Genomic DNA, 19,717 nt, shown 5'->3' with positions numbered 1-19,717 from the left:
GCTGGGATTAAAGGCGTGCACCACCTCGCCCGGCAACTGATTTCTTATACCCATATTTGCCCTTAGCTTCCTGATATGATTTATTAAGCGTTGCTGAGTAGATATGCATTGTGAGGATTTAAGGTGGAGATGATTGATTTTTATATAAAAGTTTAGATTTGTGATTCTTATAAGATTCTTAAAAGATTACTTTTAAAGATAGATAATAAAATAATTAATCCTTGCTTTGTAACTGCAAATTTCTGCCTGCCAGTAAGAGAAACTAGTTGAGAAAACTATCTTGCTCGCTTACACTTCGTTACTCTATAGTAAGTTGATTGGTTATGAATGTAGGTGGGTTTTTTTAGAATAATTTTCTTTATCTGTACTACATAATGTTATTTCTTGTAAAGGTATTGGAAACCTGTGTTTTGTCATTCACATTTACTAGAAGAAAACTAAAACACAATCACATTGTAACTGTATACTGCTTGAAAGGTTTTGCTGGGATATATAGGCTATGAAGGGAAGTATAAAGGATGGGGTGGGGTGGGGTGGGGTGGCTGGAACACTCTCTCTCCCATCCATCAACTGTGTCTGTGTAAAGGTTATGCAACTGGGGGCTGGAACACTGTTCCTTCCATCCACCAATTGTGTGTATTTATGTGTGTATGTGTGGAGTGTTTGGAGCCTGCTTGCTGGAGCTTTGCTCTAGCCATTCTGTGTGTGAATGTGCCTGTGTCTGTCTGTAGGTCTGTATGCATGTATGTGTGCGTACGTGTCTGTATGTGTGCATGTATATTTGTGTGTATGAAGTTATTGGACTCCGCCTTTTGTTTTGTCCATTCTGTGTGTGCATGAATTCTCTTTCTTTCCTTCATTTTCTCACGGGCTCCAAGGAGTTAAAAGAGTTCACAATTTTCTGCTGGCCTCAGGGAGTGCCAGCCCCCCCCCCCCCCAGTAAATTGAGCTTTGTTCCCTCAGAAAAAAAGTCTGCTGAGCCTCTTCTCTAACCGCTGGCTGCCTTTGACAGCAGCCCCTATAGGCATCTGGATCCACCCACCCGATTCAGCAGTGCTAAGCACTGACCCCCAAGGGCTGGCTGCCTCGGTTTACCCACCACAGCGATGCCCAAGCCATGTCGATGGCATGCGGTAATTTTAGAGAAAGTTCCTGATGAGAAGAATGTGCATTTCGCATATGTTAGAAGAATTCCACTTGATCTATTATGTAAAATAATGGTGATGTTTCTTTGTTAGCTTTTAGTTTGGATGACCTACTATTGGTAGTGTAAGCTCCTGACATCACCCACTATTATTATATTAGGACGTATCTGTTCTTTTATGTCTGACTGTGTTTATGTAACTAGGACACTCAACATTCAGTGCCTATATACTCATGAGTATTCTATATGCAGCAAAGAAGTAGAATTTCCCTATATTAATACATGCCCTTTTTGTCTCTGTGGATTAATTTTGGCTTGAAGTTTATTCTGTCCACTGTAAGCATAACTGCACATGCTAGCTTCGGGCTTCCATTTACTTAGCAAATGTATTAACACCCTGGAGTCACACAATTTCTCTATAAGGCATTGCCAGTGAAGTTTGTATATTTGGAGACAACAGATAATTGGATCTTGTGCCTTAATCCTGCACATTTTGTTTTGTCTTTAACAGGGTCTTGTTCTAGATCTCCTTATGTAGCCCACTCTAGTCTCAAATCTGTGGCAGTCCCTCTACATTAGTCTCTTGAGTACTGGGATTGCAGGCCTGAGCAACCATACCTGCTAGACTTTGTTGTCTTTTGAACTCCAGGCTGGCCTAGAACTCAAAGAGAGCTGCCTGCCTTTGCCTCCCAACTGCTGTGATTAAAGGCATGTGCCACCACACCCAGTTGTAATGACATCACTGCACACTGGCACAAGTCAGACTAGCTTCATGTCCTCCAGGAGGACTTCATTGTCCAGATATCCAGAATGTTCTAAAGTAAGAAGTCTTGTTTTGACACATGTACTTGTGAAGCAATGGCCTCTTGGGAAGCTGCCAGGGACACAGCACTGAGGCCTCCAGCCAGCCCTGTCAGAGATTTGGTCTTCCCTCCCCTCCCTTCCCCTTCTCCCCGTACCTTCTCAACAATCGTCTCCCCCTCCATCGCCTTTCCTTCCCTTCCTTTCTGAGCTGGAACCTCATTACTCAGTCCAGGCTAGCCTCAGCCTGGCAGTCCTCCCACTCCAGCCTCCTGACTGCTGAGATTAGAGGATCTTACCATCTTTGCCATCATGACTCCTTTATAATCTCTTTCTCTCTCCTCAGCTGAATCTTTGCTTCCACAGCACAAGCACAGGCCTGCAGGCCTTGCCATAGGGTTTTCCTGGCAGCAGCCACTTGAAGAAAACCAGACACTTAGCAGACATTCCTAATACATCCAACTTAGCCTTACCTTTACTTCCCTTGGGGGGAAAAAAACCTCACAAAATTCATGAGGTCCAGTCTAAAGTCTAGGCAGTCCTCAACTACAAACTGGGGGTGGGGGTGGGGGTGGGACATGTTAAGCACTGGGCCAGCGGTTCGAAGTCTTTGGGACCTGGGCTACCTCTGCTATTCCGCACTTCTCCCAGTGGGGACACTATTTGGCCATGGTTCCCTTGTGTGTGGAATGAACATTCCCTTCCAGCCAAGTGAACAAATCCACCAACACCTTCAGAATCTCAGCAGTCTCCACTCAAGGGAGGCCCAAAAGCCAGCATAGCTAAGCTGCCCTTGCACTCCAGAAGCAGCTTGGGTTCCAGGTGCTCAGGGCTAAGTGGGCTGGGTTGGTGACCTCCCAAGAAAGCCAGAGAGCTTGCTGCTGCCTGCATGGTGTTCTTTCATGAAATGTATTCTTTCATCTTTTCTATTGAGTGACACTTTCTTCTTCTGTGTGTTGAATCTCTGTATCTTCTTGCAGTGCTGGCTTGGTGGTCTTGAATTACATTAGTTTGAACTTGTCTCCCTCACCCCCTTTTGTTGTTGTTGTTGTTGTTGTTACTTTGTTGAAACAGATCTCACTGTGCCGCCCTACACGATTCACTGTGTAGACCAGGCTAGTGAACTGCCATCATGCCTCTGCCTCTGCCTCTGCCTCTGCCTCTGCCTCTGCCTCTGCCTCTGCCTCTGCCTCTGCCTCTGCCTCTGCCTCTGCCTCTGCCTCTGCCTCTGCCTCTGCCTCTGCATGTTGGGATAGCAAATGTATCCCATTGTTGTACCAGGCAATGTAGCCTTCCTTTCTATTTCTTGGATAGAGGGCTCATGTAGTCGCAATCTGATGGCCTATACTCTTTGCTTTATCCATTCCCTATTTCCTGCCAGGTACTGGGGATTGAACCCAGGGCTTTAAAGGCAAGAACTCTGCCACTGAGTTCTGTCCCCAGTTCTCTCTTCTCAGTGTTCTTAGCATATCTTCCTCACTTAACATTCTCTCATAGTCACCAGCAGTCCAAAACGCCAAATAAATTCAACAGTGTTCAGTGTTTTAGGTCCTGCCTTCTGATAGTTGAAGAAAATGAGTGTGTGTGTGTGTGTGTTGATTTCATTGTTTTTTTTTGTTTTTTTTTTTTTTTTTTTTGTTGCTGTTTGAGAAAGGATCTCCCTGTATAGCCCTGGCTTTCCTGGAACTCCCTATGCAGACCAGGCTGGCCTTGAATTCACAAAGATCCTACGACCTCTGCCTACTGGCACAGCTTCATTGTAAGCTCGAGTTTTCCAAACTCTAACACTCATTATTCATCCACTGTTCTCTCGTATCTCTATCTTTTCCTAAACACCTGTCATTCATTGTTTTGGCAACTGATGTTCCTTTTTGAGATCTCTGGTAATTAATGGTTTCATTTTTTTGCTTTACTAAGACAATAAAGTCTTTCAGGTTCAAATTCCTACAGTTTTCCCAGTATGCCTTCCATTTCCTTTACTCGGAGGACTACGTCCTTTCTTTTGGGAACAGTTTCCATGTGCCTTACATCCTCTAACCTTTGCTTAGACATTATGTTTATCCAGTAGTCTATAAGGGTCCAATAATTGCCTAGAATGATACCCCAGACTCAAATAATATGCAAAGCAAAAAATGTTTAGTCTGCAGAAGTTCAGCATTCAGGGGTCTACTATTCATCAAAATGGTGACCCCTAACAAAAGGCACACAGGCCTTTTTATAGGGAACTAGGAGAATTTTAGCTAGTGTTAAGTAATGCAAATCTTCTTTGGTGGATGCAGGGGAAGTTACATGAGTTGGTTTCTGATTGGCTCATGCCCAGGTGGTCAGCAGATTGCATTCCTGTGTCATGAACGTTTAAGCACAGGATGAGAGACCCAAACCATATAAGGCTGCCCAACCCAGATGGCCCATCCGGAGATGAGACATTTTCCTGTTCTTGTGGTTATCTCCAGACTGTTCTTTGGGAGGGAGGTTTTATGACCTTGTTCCTAGAATTTTGGTCTGTTCCTGGAGCTGGTGACTTATGGCCTGGCTCCTGAGTCTGGTGACTTTCCTCTTGATGTCAGACCCAGTCCTAAAATGGAGACAAATGGGGTTTATGTCATCCTTTCATTCCCTCCTTGATGAAGGCTCCATCTTGAATCCTTGAGATATCTCATCTTGAATCCTTGAAATATCTCCAGGAGCTGGTATTGTTGCTATAAGAATCATCCATTAGACTATAGGGATTTGTTCTCGTACAAATCTGACTACAGCATGTCCCACACAAGCACAACAGTTCCCACTAGCTAGTGTAGTCAGCCACTACACTAGTTAGTGTAGTTAGCCACTACACTAGTTAGTGTAGTTAGCCAGGGAGACCAGGAAAACAATGACTCATATCGGCTTGACTCTGTTGTCCGAGTTTAGCCCTGTCCCCTAGTCTCTGGCAGACCATGGCCAGGCTGTCTCTGATAATGCCTGCGTTGTTGGTGTAGAGACAGCATTGCTCTCCTGGGGCTTGGCAGAGCCCTCCCTGTTGCAGGAAGAGTAAGTCCAATCCCTTTTATCTTGTAGTACTACTTCAGCTAATGAGTCTAATGACTGTTCTAACTGATGGATAGACTTTTCTAATTGAGCTGAGTCTATAAGTTTATTTAGGACTTGCAGAGTCTGATCTGCTTTGATAAGGTCTGAAGCACCAGTACGGATTCCCACAGCTATGCCAGACCCTATACACTCCCTAAAAGTAGAATTGCGGAGGCTCCAAAATCTCGTCTTTCCATGTGATGAGCCAGAGCTGTCTTCATGGAGGTACTGAAGGGAAAGTAGAGACTTGAGGGAACAGGGTAACCAGAACACATACACTGGGATTTTTAAGCATCTGTGGATGTTTCCAAGGGGTTAAACATAAGGTGCGTGCAAACCAAGTTCTATTGGGGGGAGGAGGCATGAGGTAGGAGTTGCTGGCTTCTATGGTAAGGGTCTGATTGCAAAGATGTTTAAGGTGAAGGAAGCTATTTAGTCCTCCCTCTTTTCTTACTACGCATAGTCCCTTTCCAGTTATAGCTTACAGGGTAAGGACTGGAAACCTTCCCAAGGAACACCTTGGCAGGCTTTTTCAAGGTGTTGACAAATTTCCTGTGGTAGCCAAGCCAGTATAATATGGGGGCCTAGGTTCCAGACAGAGCCAATAATCTTTTCTAATGAGGTTAGTGGTAGAGTTAATAAAATTGAAGGTAAAGTTGAGTTGTTTAAACAGGACAGAGGTGTCAAAGGCCCTAGGGAGGGATGTGATGACAGGGACAAGATTGAGTTTATAAGGGAGTTTTGTTGTTGATGTTGTTCGTTTTTTTTTTCTTTCTTTCTTTATTTAAAATACTTATTTATTATATGTATTCACCATTGCTCTCTTCAGACACACCAGAAGAGGACATCGGATCCCATTACAGATGGTTGTGAGCCACCATGTGGTTGTTGGGAATTGAACTCAGGTCCTCTGGAAGAGCAGTCAGTTCTCTTAAACACTGAGCCATCTCTCCCGCTCCAGGGTTTACCTCTTGGACTCAAATCCTTCCATTTGTATCCAGCCAGGACCCAAAGGCCTAGGTTGAAAACAGGAAAATTAGTACTCACCGTGGTACTCATCAGGCCAGCCAAGTCTGCGCCTCCCGCCTTACATCTTGTGGGGTTCTCTCAGCATCTCAGTATCCTGGAGCCTCAAAGTATCCATTTGGTGCTAACAGCTTGGTGAAGATTTGTGTCCACTGGAATCTGATCTCTGAACAGAATAAGTATGAGGAACAAGTAGATGGAGTCCTTTGGAGACCTATTGGGACCCATCATTGTGTAGGGCACAGCCGAGTGTGTCTGAGACAGGATTTTTTTAAAATTCTTAGTTTGAGTGGATGTCGTGAGTGGACAATAGCTCACCACAGTCCTGTGCTGGCCTCGGGTACATAGTTGTCTGGAAGGTGTTCCCACCAATGTTTCGGCTATAGGGATGTCTCGTGCCCTACTGGTTTGACATGGTTGTGATGTATTCAAATCTGGATGCTGTCTTACCTGCCCAGCAATGGGGGTGGGGAATCACCATGTGAGTTGTGGTTGTGCCTCTTTATCCAGACTTCATCACCCAGTTCAAAGAAATGGGGTTAGGGAAGGGGGAAAAAATCTCACAAAGGCAGGCCAGAGCCCGATGGAGGGCTTCAGAAGATTCCAAGAACTTATTTTGGTCATATTCAGCCAGAATGTCAGACTGAAAATAGGAGGCCGCAACAAGAAGGCCATCTACAGGCTGGGTGTGGTGGCGCACGCCTTTAATCCCAGCACTTGGGAGGCAGAGGCAGGCGGATTTCTGAGTTCGAGGCCAGCCTGGTCTACAAAGTGAGTTCCAGGACAGCCAGGACTACACAGAGAAACCCTGTCTCGAAAAAAACCAAAAAAAAAAAAAAAAAAAAAAAAAAAAGAAGGCCATCTTCATATTGAAGCAGACTTATGTAAAGGTGGGCTCTCTGGTACTCATCCAGGTCTCGTCAAAGATGGTGGGTGAGTTCTTGAACCCTGGGGCAGGCGAATCTGGTCAGTTGTCCATTGAAGACCTTCTCTGGATCTTGCCATTCAAGGCAAACTTGAATGGGTTGACTTTAGGATGTCAGAGGCAAGCTGAAGAGGGAATCCTCCAGGTCAAGCACTGTCTAGATAGTCTACTCTGGGGCAAACTTCTCAGTAGAGTCTAAGGGTTTGGGACACTAGGATGGATGCCCTCCACCCTTATGTGGCTTCCCTCAGATCCTGCACTGGTGGGTAATCATTAGAGTGGGGTTTTTTTTAACAGGAAGTGTAGAGGGCTATTCCAGGGTGACTGATGGGACCAAGATCTCCGATTCCCAGAATCTGTTGATTATGCAGTGTTGTGTCTATTTCTGTCTCTCTAGGAGATTGCCTGATCTGGGCTAGGGTAGCCTCAGCTTCCAGCTGGATCAGACTTGGGGCCTGATAATGATCCAGTCCCACCTGGTTGTTTTCTGCCCAGACATCTGGGATCCTAAAGAAGATTTGGTTGAGTTAAGTGTCCTCTCCTGTGACAGGGAGAGGCTGGGGAATCAGTTTGTATTCCTCATCAAGGGCCAGAGTCAAAACATGGATAGGGCCCTTCTGATCTAGTATGTCTACCCTTCAGGGTTGAAGTATATCTGGGCTCCTATTTTTATGAGTAAATCTCACCCCAAGAGGGAGTAGGAGATTGACCAGGAATGAATGGGTTACCCCTCCCATTCCCAATTCCACCTTTCTTTGGGTAGTCCATAATAGTGCTTGGAGACTGTCATACCCTGTACCCATACCTCCTTTCCTGATAAGGGTCCTAATGGCTCCTTCAGAACTGAATGTTGAGCCCCAGTGTCGACCAGAAAGCCTATGGGTTTCCCTTTCACCTTTAGGGTTACCCAGGTCTCATGAAGGGGAATTGAGCCCCAACTTGCTCAGTCATTGAGCTCCTCTAACTCTAAGACTTGGGGCTTCCTCCTGGGGTACTTGTTTTTTCCATGGCCCATTTCCTTCAGTAAGCACATTGATTCTTCTTTGGTGTCACCCAAGGACAGGCACTCCCTGTCGGTTGGGCTCCACTTACTTTTTCCTCATCCATGAGCCAAGACTTTCAGTTCCTTGGTGTCCTTATGATCTTGGGGGTGGCAACTATTAGTACTTTGGCCAGTCCCCTGGTCTCTCAATCCTTGGGATTTCTCAGTTGAAGACTTTTTTTTTCTTTTTTTGTTATAGCTACAAGTTCTGTCAGCTGCTTACCTGTAAACCCTTCCAAGCATTGGAGCTTAGGCCGAATATAAGGGACTGCTTGGTTAACAGTGGCTGTGTTTACAGCTGACTGGTTTTTCCCTAGCCTCAGGATTGAAGAGAGGTGTAGGTGTGGCAGGCTTCCAAGAGTCTCTCCAGGATTTCCCTAGGACTCTTACTTTTCCCTTCAGTAACCTGGCTTACCTTGGATAAATTTGTGGGCCTCTCAGAGGGCCCCCATAAGAATATTGTGGAAGGGCTGGAGAGATTGATCAGCAGTTAAGAGCACTAACTGCTCTTCCAGAGGTCTTGAGTTCAAATCCCAGAAACCACAAGGTGACTCACAACCATCTGTAATGGTCATCTGATGCCATCATGAAATATATATATTTACCTTGAAATAGGCCTAGTTGTCCAGCTGGCCTTGAACCTCTGGTAGTCATGTTTTCACCTCTGGACTGGCTGGGACTACAGATCTCCCCCATTAGGCTGACTCCAGATGTTTTTAGAGAGCCACTGACAATGGTCTTTAAGCACATGGGATTTTTGTTGTTTGTTTTGTTTTTGGTAGTGGTTGTAGTTCTAAACTGTTACTAAATGGATAGAAAATGGTTTTGACTACAACCATTTTTTCACACCTGAGTTCCTGGCCTGAAGACACCCATTGCAGATCTTCTGAGTAGACTGTTCTGGGAGGGAACCCTATTGGTTTCTGCCATAGTGTACTTTCTGATGCTGTGACAAAGAACCATAGCTAAAAACAACTCTTGGAAGAATGGGTTTGGTTGGCTTATACTTCACTTTACGGTCTATCACTGAAGGCAGGAGCCTGAAGGCAAAACCTGAAGCAGATACAACAGAGGAACACAGTTTATTGCCTTGATTCCTGTAGCTTTCTCAGCTCGCTTTTCTATATAGCCCAGGACCACTTATCCAGGAATAGCATTACCTACAGTAGGCTGGCTCCTCCTGCCATCAATCAGTCATCAAGAAAATGTCCCACAGACATGCCAATAGGAAAATTTGATAGATGTAATTTCTCAACTGACATTCTCTCTTCCCAGAAATGTCTAGGTTTGCATTGACATAATCTAACCAACATACTTCTCTAATCAAGCATAGGACTAAAGATGGATGAACTAATAAAAATTTAGGTGTGCTTTGTTCAGAGTGGGGTTAAGTGCCCAGTAAATACTGCAGGATGTGTACTAAGAAATAATAAGCATTTGCTACTGCTAGAGCACTCCTATCAGCCAAGGTAAGCTTCCCATTTAACAGATGAAAAGACTAAGTCTTAAGAGATAGAGAACTTGTTTAAGCTCTATGTGGATCCATCAAGTAGGATTTGACTACTTCATGTGTGTGTGTGTGTGTGTGTGTGTGTGTGTGTGTGTGTGTGTGTGTGCACCCACGCACGCCAAAATAATGCATCATGTGCCCTGGAGTTGGTGTTAAAGGTAGTTGTGAGCTTGCATGAGCTGGATGCTGGGAACTGGGTACTTTGCGAGCAACATGAAATACTTATAACTACTGTGCCATCTCTCCAGTCCCTGCCTCCCTTCCCCACGCAGACTGTGTTCCTAACCCACTCTATTACATTGTTTGGGCTGTAACACACTGTGCTCTACAAGAAACAAGAGCCTCACCATTCCTTAAGAATGTGAAATATACAGACCCATCCAGGCAGTCGGGCCACACAAATGTGATGTGAACTACACACGGACTGAACAATCTAAAGGAGCAGAGATCTCAGTCTCTTTAGAGATCTCCAGACCCTTTCCCATCTCTGTTTTCTTACTTAGTTACTGAGAAATATTTCTAACTGAAATTTAAAACCCAACATTCAGTTTAAGATCTTACTAACATGTGCATATATGCATGTACAGCCACAAAACACACACTGCATGTACATACAGTGAGAGCACTGCAGATACATACAGTGAGAGCACTGCACATACATACAGTGAAAGCACTGCACATACATACCATGAGAACACTACCACATACAGACTGTGAGAACACTGCACATACATACAGTGAGAACACTGCACATACATACAGTGAGAATACTGCACATACATACAGTGAGAACACTGCACATACATACAGTGAGAACACTGCACATACATACAGTGAGAACACTGCACATACATACAGTGAGAACACTGCACATACATACAGTGAGAACACTGCACATACATACAGTGAGAACACTGCACATACATACAGTGAGAACACTGCACATACATACAGTGAGAACACTGCACATACATACAGTGAGAACACTGCACATACATACAGTGAGAACACTGCACATACATACAGTGAGAACACTGCACATACATACAGTGAGAACACTGCACATACATACAGTGAGAATACTGCACATACATCCAGGGAGAACACTGGGAGAACTAGAATAAATATAGGTTAAAATCAATGGTTTAACTATGGAACAATAAAGAAGCAGGAAGATAAATTTGTATTTAGTTTTATTAAAGTTATACATATGTTTAAAATAGAACATTCTCCCCATCAAAGTATTCCTTTAGAATAGTTTATTGTGTTAGCTGACATTGATAAAAATATTTTCTGTTTATTAAGAAGTAGGTAAACTCAGGTGCAGTGGTACTTACCTGCAATCCCATATTTGGGGAGGCTGAGGCAGGAAGATCAACCTGAGATTAAGTTTGATGCTGCCTCTGATTATACAGTGAGTTTCAGGCCAGACTGGGCTGAAGTGTGAGGCCTGTCACAAACAAACCAAAATCAAGTGGGTAATTTCAACTGGATTTGTCTTTAATTAAAAACTCTCTGTCTTTCCCAAATGAGAAAATTACTTAAGAGTATTTGTCTTCAGTAAAAGTTTAGAAGCATGTAATAAAGAAGGAAACTAAGCTTTTTACATGTCACATGCATTGAAAAGTGGCCCGGCAAGCCACAACTTCCCCGTTGTCTACAGCCATCTATTCTTAGCAGCTCCTGAAGCAACACTGTGAAGAAACAGGCTCTGGGTCCCAAAGGACTTCCTAGAACATTCGACAATTAGAATAGGAATCTTGAATGGCTTACCACACACCAAGAAGAAACACATCTCACATGAATAGAATACAAATTCAAGAGGAACCATATAGTCCGGCCACGATTTAAGGCCCAGATCAGCTTATCTGTAATTAGAACTGGGCAGCCTCTAACTCCTTCTGGAAGTTCAGTGCCGCTATGCCTTATTCATAGCAGCTCTCGAGTACCTCGTCATGCACGCACAACAGCTGTAAAATCTTGCTCCTAAATTTCACCTGATGTAGGATAACCTGGAGTTCCTTTATTCCGTTTCTTCGATGGATTTAGGGTGGAAAATAAGCTCCCTGATGCACTGTTATTCCTATAGACATCATCTAAACCTATGCTATCCACATCAGCCAACTGCCACATGTGATAACTGATAAGCTATGACTAAAGATGTGGTTATAGTTTAAAATACACACTAGATATAAAAAATTGATGCAGGAGACTGTGTGTGTCTGTGTTTTCATCTGCGGATCCAATATTCTCTGGGTGGGGACTGGTAGAGCAGAGCGGTCCATTCCTGGAGTTTAGGCGGGGTAGCAAAAGCTACATGCAACAGAAGACAAAATATCTCAATAACACTCAATATACTGTGTCACATATTAAAATATTTTGGAGTGTCTTGATTAAATAGTAATCTTACCTGTTTCTTTTCACTTCTTAAAGTCTGGCTATAGAAAATATAATCCTCTCAGTTTTCATGTTTGCTTTCCATTATTACTTAGCTTTGTTCTTTACTGTAAAGACTAGGCATGATCTTATTTATTGTGAATTTTAGTGAAGGGATAGCAATTCTACTCAGTCTCTTACCTGTAGTTTGAAAGAAAGACACACACACATTTCTATTTTCCACTTTTAAGGTCCCATGTATAGGAGAATTTTACCTGCATGAATTTTATGTATGTTTATGTATGTTTTATGTATGTTGGTGCGCCCTAGGAGGGCAGAGAGTGCCAGATCCCATGGGCTTAAGAGTTCCCGATGGTTTTGAGCCACCATGTGTGTGACAGGAATTGTATCTATAAGAGCAGCAAATGTTCTTCACTGCCGAGCCATTTCCAGGCCCTGTCATACACATTTCTTTAAAATATTTAAACTTAAGTGTACATGTGTGAGTGAGGGAAATGACTATCAGATCCCTGAAGCTGGAGTTATAGGTAGCAGTGAACTAGATGAGGTGGGTGCTGCTGGAATAGTGCCACACACTCTTCATGATGAGTCATCTCTTTAGTCCCCTTTTAAGAATCAGAAGTATTTCAAAATTCCACCATGTTTTTTAACTGGTGAGTACCAGATATGAAAATGTCTCTGTGTCCCTAAGCTGGTGACAGGGCTTGCTTCCTAGGAGGTGCCATTTTCCATTCGCACAGCCACCCGAGTTCAAATGGGTGAAGCTTGCTCAGCTTGTCTATGGTTCCTCCTATGTATGTGTCCTCTCCTTGACTCAGAGAAGCACATAACTGCCCATACAGGGGACCAAGACAAGAGAAGTCATGTTTCCATTTAGCTCGTCACAACTCTGAGGCGGCAATATGAAAGTTTCTGTAATTCTTTAGAAATCTGGAATGAGAAGTTAGTTGTAAGGGAAGTTCAACGTAGTTCAGATATGAGGGAAATGCAAATGCGATTCTGTCTCAGCCTAGACAGAATGGTTAAGAAAACACACAGCAAAAGCTGCTGGGTGCAGGCAGCTACTGTGGAACTCACTGTGAAAGTTACTTAAAAACCTAAACCAAGGATGACCACCCAATCCAACCCTACCATCCTGAATAGATACATCAGCATACAACACACCTATGTACGCTCTCTTGTTTATCATGGCACTAATCACACTTCACAAGTGAGTTACTCAGCTCAGGAACCCTCCTGTGGGTGAAGCGAGAAAGACAATATGGTATAAACAAAGCACAGACTTATCCAGCCAGGGAGAAGAATGCATTTATGCTACTTGTAGGAAAATGGATAGACCTGGATAGCATCATGTTAAGTGAAATGTCAGGACCCAAAGACATACAGCGTATTCTCTCATTCAAAATACAGATTGAAAAAAGATTGAACATAGAATGGAGAGAGGTTGGGTATTTGGGAATCAGAAGAAAAACTAAATGAGACATGGAAGTAAACATGATCAACAAGTATGAAAATGAACGAAGCCCATTATTTTATACACTTTACGGCCTGGAATCTTTTAACGTGAAAGCCATTTAACCCCATTCTGAAACTCTTCTGGCTTCCTTCCTTTGGAGAAAGCCAATTTTTTTTCTATCTTTCTTTTTGGTTTTTGTTTTGAGACAGAGTTTCTCTGTGTAGCCCTGCTGTCCTGGAACTCACTCTGTAGACCAGGCTGGCCTCGAACTTAGAGATCCATCTGCCTCTGCCTCCAGAGTGCTGGGATTAAAGGCCTGAGCCACCAATGCTGAGGAAGCCGGTTTCATTAGAGGTTTAGTCTACATTTTGAAGCACAAATGAAACACTCCAGACTCAGAGGCTTTATTAGATCAGGGCCATGAGGAAAAAGAGAAGCGCAATGGTGAAAAGTGTTTTGAGATTAATGTAAATGTTTGTGAGACAGGTCAAGTCATCTTAAAGCCCAGGCTTCCCTTGAACTATACAGGCAAAGGTGACCATTAACGTCTGATTCTCTTGTCTCCACTTGTTAAACTACATAGCCACAGATGACCTTGCAGGTATGAGTCTCGTGTCTCCACCTGTTGAGTTACCCCACCATACCCAGTTCTTGTGGTAGTAGGGATCAAACCCAGACTCTGTGTATGCAAGGAGCACGATACCAAACAATCCCCACACCAGACACTGTCTCAAAACAAAATGAAAAGAGGGGATAAAGGGATAGCAAGCAAGATGCTCACTGACTAAAGACACTTGCTGCCAAGCCTGAGGACACAAATTGATTCCCAGGACCCATACTGTGGAAGAAGAGATTCCTGCAAGTTGTCACCGTCACAAAAGTGCTGTGGCACATTCACACACGAATACTGGTAGGTATCAGAGGCTTATGCAGTTTATCTGAGGTTTCCAACACACTAGTAGAAAATGTGGGTCAGAGGAAATAAGTCTTGGTTATTTTCTGAAGCTTCGTCGAAATTAAATTATAATTGAATTAATTAAATTAATTATAATTGAAAATACTCAATTATAGCCAGGCGTGGTGGCGCACGCCTTTAATCCCAGCACTCGGGAGGCAGAGGCAGGCGGATTTCTGAGTTCGAGGCCAGCCAGGTCTACAAAGTGAGTTCCAGGATAGCCAGGACTACACAGAGAAACCCTGTCTCAAACAAACAAACAAACAAACAAACAAACAAACAAACAGAAAATACTCAATTATTTGGAGCTATTTAGTATTCTAGTGATGAAGATTTGGATCTGAATAACTTACTTAGCTATGTATAAACCACGTGCTTGGAATTAACAGCAACCATATAATACAAGGACATCATGCAAGTGAAATCAATTCCCAACAGGCTTTTTAAAAAAAATTATTTAAAAATTATCAGGGGTGGAGCCTGCCACCCTATCATCAATTTTATCAGGTGGGATCCAGGGATCAAAGTTCACGTCAGGTCCCTTAACCTGCTGAGTCATTGCATCCGCTCCTGGGTTTGATATTTATGGTAGAAGTCATCTGATGTGTTACAACAAATTACCAATTTGTCAAGTCTATTTTCAATGTAAGCTGCAATGTAAGGCTGCATTCTTTCTCTGTAGCTTTTTTCCTTCCTTCCTTCCTTCCTTCCTTCCTTCCTTCCTTCCTTCCTTCCTTCCTCCCTCCCTCCCTTCCTTTCTCTCCTTCCTTTTCTTTTCTTTCTTTCTTTCTTTCTTTCTTTCTTTCTTTCTTTCTTTCTTTCTTTCTTTCTTTCTTTCTTTCTTTCTTTCAGATATTTTATTTACATTTCAAATGCTATCCCCTTTCCTGGTTTCCCCTCCAAAAACCCCCTATCCCCTCCCTCTGTAGCTTTTGAGAAGCAAACATTATTTCCTATCTTCTGGAATAATTTTTCCTGGTCAGTTCATTGAGCCTTATTTACACATGTTGTGTCAGGTACTCTCCTGGGTTCTAGCAGTCGCGTGTTAACAGCGACCGCAGTGGTGTTGACATTTACACTGAAACCTGTACAGGGCATGGTGAGACACTTCTTATACCAGTGAGACACAAGAGAGGTGTGGTCAAGGACTTCCAGAAAGCTTTCCTCTGTGTGCATGCTTCTGTGGGATGTGTAAGGATTGGAAATGGACTATCCTCAAACTCATGGTCCTGCCCCAGACTCTCAGTTGCTGGGATTAGACATGTACCACCACACCCAACTCAAATAAATGGACATTTTTTAGTAAGAATCCTTGAGGGCTTTGCTGTTGTTTTTGAGATAACTCCCCGCCCCCCTTTGGTTTTGAACTGTAGACCAGGCTGGCCTCAAACTCAGAAATCCACCTGCTTCTGCCTCCCAAGTGCTGGGATTAAAGACGTGCGCCGCCACTGCTCGGCAAGATAAAGCCTCTCTATGTAGCCAGGTTGGCCTCAAACTTATAAGCCTCCTGCCTCAGTCTCCCAAGTACTAGTTACAGATATATATGCCACCACACTCAGCTTAAGAATACTTATTAAAAAGTTAAAATTATGAGAGCCAAAGACACTGAATGTAATCAGGATGCAACCCTTTCTTCCCAAACCAGAAACCAGTGAAGGATCAAGAGAACCCAGCTTGCTACGATGGAATAAGTAACCCAAGGTCATTCGGCTTGCGGGTCAGGCGAGGGCGTGTTGAAAGTGTGCTGAGCCAACTGGAGCCCTAGTGCTAACTCTTCCAGTGTGCTTAGGATGTCATTAAAGGGCACAATGACACAGTGAGACTGTGGGAGTCAAAGGGTACTTCAGTGTTGAGCTGGAAGACGCTGCTCACCATTTCAGGACCCTGTGTCAAGTTGGCAGTTATTGGCTACGTGAGCAGTAGGCTGAACAGGCAATCTTAGAGAAGCCCAAAGAACAGTGCCATTGTTAGTTATTCATGGACTCTTGGAGGGAGGGTCTGCCACACCCCTCCCTTCCCCTAGTGTTATGCTCTTAAGAGCCTGGATTTGCAGACAGCCAAAAACAAAGAATGAGGTTTGATTGGCCAAATTTTCATAATTTCCATAATTGTCTTTAACAATAAACTGCTGTTACCTGATTTGTAACCTCCCCCCCCCCCCCCAGCCTGAAATCTGGCTGATCAGGTTTGACTGTTATCACCAGAAGAGCATCGGGGGTGGAGCCTGCCACCCTATCGTTCTGCCACTCCCACTGCTGCTCCTGCAGCCTAGCTGTTCAGGAGCCAACACGTGATCACCTGCAACTGGACTCCAAGGATGATTTGGCAGGAATGGGCCTCTCCCCCTTCTTCATAATCCTGTGTCTCCGAATAGTAAAATTGAGCTTTGATCAGAACCCTTGTCTTAGCTCCATCCTTTCTCACACCGCCTAGTTTCCTCTTTTCTTCCAGATTCCAAGATGCCTTCCAGGCGCGAACCTGGACATGTGGGCCGCTGGCCAGCCTCAACAAAATGGTGCCCAACGTGTGGCCTGAGAAAGGCAGAGGACATTTGGAAGAAGCACTGCTGTTTTGGAGCTCCACGGAAGAAGAAAATAATTAAGAAAAATTCGTACTGGAGACGGCGCTAAACCTGCGCGCTAGATTCACTTAGGTTCAGCAGTGAGATTCTCAAGATCTAGGAACGTAACAGGCAATTAGCCGCAGCTTCCAGAAGCTGCTTTTTTAGGCGTGAGAAAAGGGTTTAATAAAAGAGATTTAATAATCAGGCGGATGGCTGCAGTCAGAAACTGCATCAGGTGGGAGGAAAATGTCCCAGAAACAGAGAGAAATTTTAGGGGTGCCCTGCTTTGTTCTCTCTGGGCCTTACAGCAGAAGTTCTCTGCCCTCTTTGTGTTTTTGTCTAAGGTCTTGTCTAATGTCTGGTGCACCAATCCGTTCACGTGTTCAACTCATGTATGTTCATGTCCAGACTGACTGAATGAATGTTCTGTGTTTCATGTTTGAAAATAAAGGTGACTAAATCTTTCTCTGCTGGTATAAAAACCTGAGAGTGGCCACATGCTTTAGCCAGGAAACAGACACACAGCAGGAAGGCCCCTGCTGGAAAAACTGTTCTTTAAAGAAAAAAAGAGAGTCTACAGCCTCATGGTATTGGGGCGTAAAAAAGCTGATAGATGGTTTGTCCTAAGAAAATTCTCTGCATTCGTGATTATTGTGTTTAGCTAATGATAAAGTGCTTTTTATCTTATAATTATAGCTAGAAAAGTTGAAATTCTTTGATTGGTCTAAATTCATGACTTGTGTAGCCGCTTCATTTGTTTTTTTACTGGTCTTAGAGGTGTAATATGCTCTGCGTGTCTTCATCGTAGAGTATTGGCTTATAAGTTATTGGGTATGATCAAAAAGGTGTAACACTGGTTACTAGAAAGTTAGCTTTAAATTGGTAACTCAGGTTTAGAGACTTTCCAACACATGGCATACGGCAGGCCAAGAGGCTGGGTCTCTAAGGATACTTCTAGTTGAGGCAATATTTAATGGCCGGCCTCAACACTGATTGAGGGGAGATTAATATGCCAGTCATAACTTATCATTCCATCATCACAAGCACTGCGTATCAGTCTCCAAAAAGGACATTCAAGAAGGGTGAGGTGGCTGCCGAAGACACCGTACTTTTCATTTTCCTTCAAATTTGCTTTTGCTGTCCTTAGCTTCTCATAAAAACCAGTGTTTAATGTGGTACCAGCTCCTTGTCAGTAATGAGCAGATGGCCTACTTTTAGTTTCAAATAGAAACAGAGGCAACAATAAAACATTTGAAGACAACAAGATGAGATTAAAAAAATCTATCTATCTATCTATCTATCTATCTATCTATCTATCTATCTATCTATCTATCTATCTACCTACCTACCTACCTACCTATCCTGGGCTGGAGAGACGGCTCAGTGGTTAAGAGCACTGACTGCTCTTCCAGAGGTCCTAAGTTCAATTCCCATCAACCACATGGTGGCTCACAACCATCTCTCATGGGATCTGATGCCCTCTTCTAACTGTGGCTGAAGACATTGTACTCACATACTTAAATTAAATAAATCTTAAAAAAAAAAATCCATGACACGCAAGACTGACACAAACACCTTACATGTTTTGATTCTCTGGGCCAGACTGGCCTTGCATTTAGTGATCCACTAATTTCAGCTTCCCAAGTGCTAGGATTACAGGCATGACTGTATGCCCAACCTCTCCTATTAAATTGGGCATTTAAAATATTCTCTTCTTTACCTAAAATGACCAATATGATTGCTCCCTGATCCACTGTTGTTTTATAAGACAATTTATAAAGTTCATTTAACTATTCAATGTAAGAATTTGGCGTTTCTGTGTCAATGAGATCGAGCAGCGAGGCCTGACTGAGGCAGGTTTGTACAGGATCTCAGGCTGTGACCGGACAGTGAAAGAACTGAAAGAGAAATTCCTTAAGGTGAAAACTGTACCCCTCCTCAGCAAAGTGGACGATATCCACGTCATCTGCAGCCCCCTGAAGGACTTCCTGTGCAACCTCAAAGAGCCCCTCCTGACCTTTTGGCTGAGCAAAGCCTTCATGGAGGTAGCAGAGATAACAGATAAAGACAACAGCACAGCCGCCATGTACCAGGCTGTCAGTGAGCTGCCCCAGGCCAACAGGGACACGCTAGCCTTCCTTATGATCCACCTACAGAGAGTGTCTCAGAGTCCAGACACTAAGATGGATATTGCCAATCTAGCTAAAGTCTTTGGCCCTACAATAGTTGCCCATACTGTGCCCAATCCAGATCCAGTGACAATGTTCCAGGACATCAAACGTCAGCTCAAGGTGGTGGAGCGCCTGTTCTCGCCTGTTCTCTCTGCCCCTGGAGTACTGGAATCAGTTCGTGATGGTGGACCAAGAGAACATAGACAGCCAGAGAGGCAATGGAAACTCAACACCACACACACCAGACGTTAAAGTGAGCTTATTGGGGCCTGTGACCACTCCTGAATTCCAGCTTGTCAAGACTCCTTTATCAAGTTCCCTGTCAGAGGTTGTACAACCTCTCCAAGGGCACACCCAGATTTGGGAACAAGAGCAAGTCTGCCACCAACTTAGGTCAACAGGGCAAATTTTTCCCTGCTCCATACCTCAAGTAAAGCTGTGTCTGCCTAGTGTTTACTGCAGGAGACACACCTGTTTGCTCTTCAGCCTCCTGTATAATTACTACTTTTAGCATTTTCCAGACTTTAAATACAGTTGAATGTGTATGAGAAAAAAAAAAAAAAGAATTTGGCGTTTCTTATCAGTTAAAGTATTTAAGGAATTATAGTATTAAAGATATACTTATAGAAGAAAGTATTTTTCCTATTAAAAAAAGATC

At 43.6% G+C, this 19,717-nt stretch overlaps 1 pseudogene; it reads left to right on the top strand.

Moving 5' to 3' along the window:
• Positions 1,130 to 19,623, top strand: Gm1859 (predicted gene 1859; annotated as a pseudogene).

Source organism: Mus musculus, chromosome 18 (assembly GCF_000001635.26).
Source record: "Mus musculus strain C57BL/6J chromosome 18, GRCm38.p6 C57BL/6J".
Taxonomy (NCBI): Eukaryota; Metazoa; Chordata; class Mammalia; order Rodentia; family Muridae; genus Mus; species Mus musculus.
The sequence above is the reverse complement of the archived record's forward strand: the minus strand, read 5'-3'. Positions and strand labels throughout refer to the sequence as shown.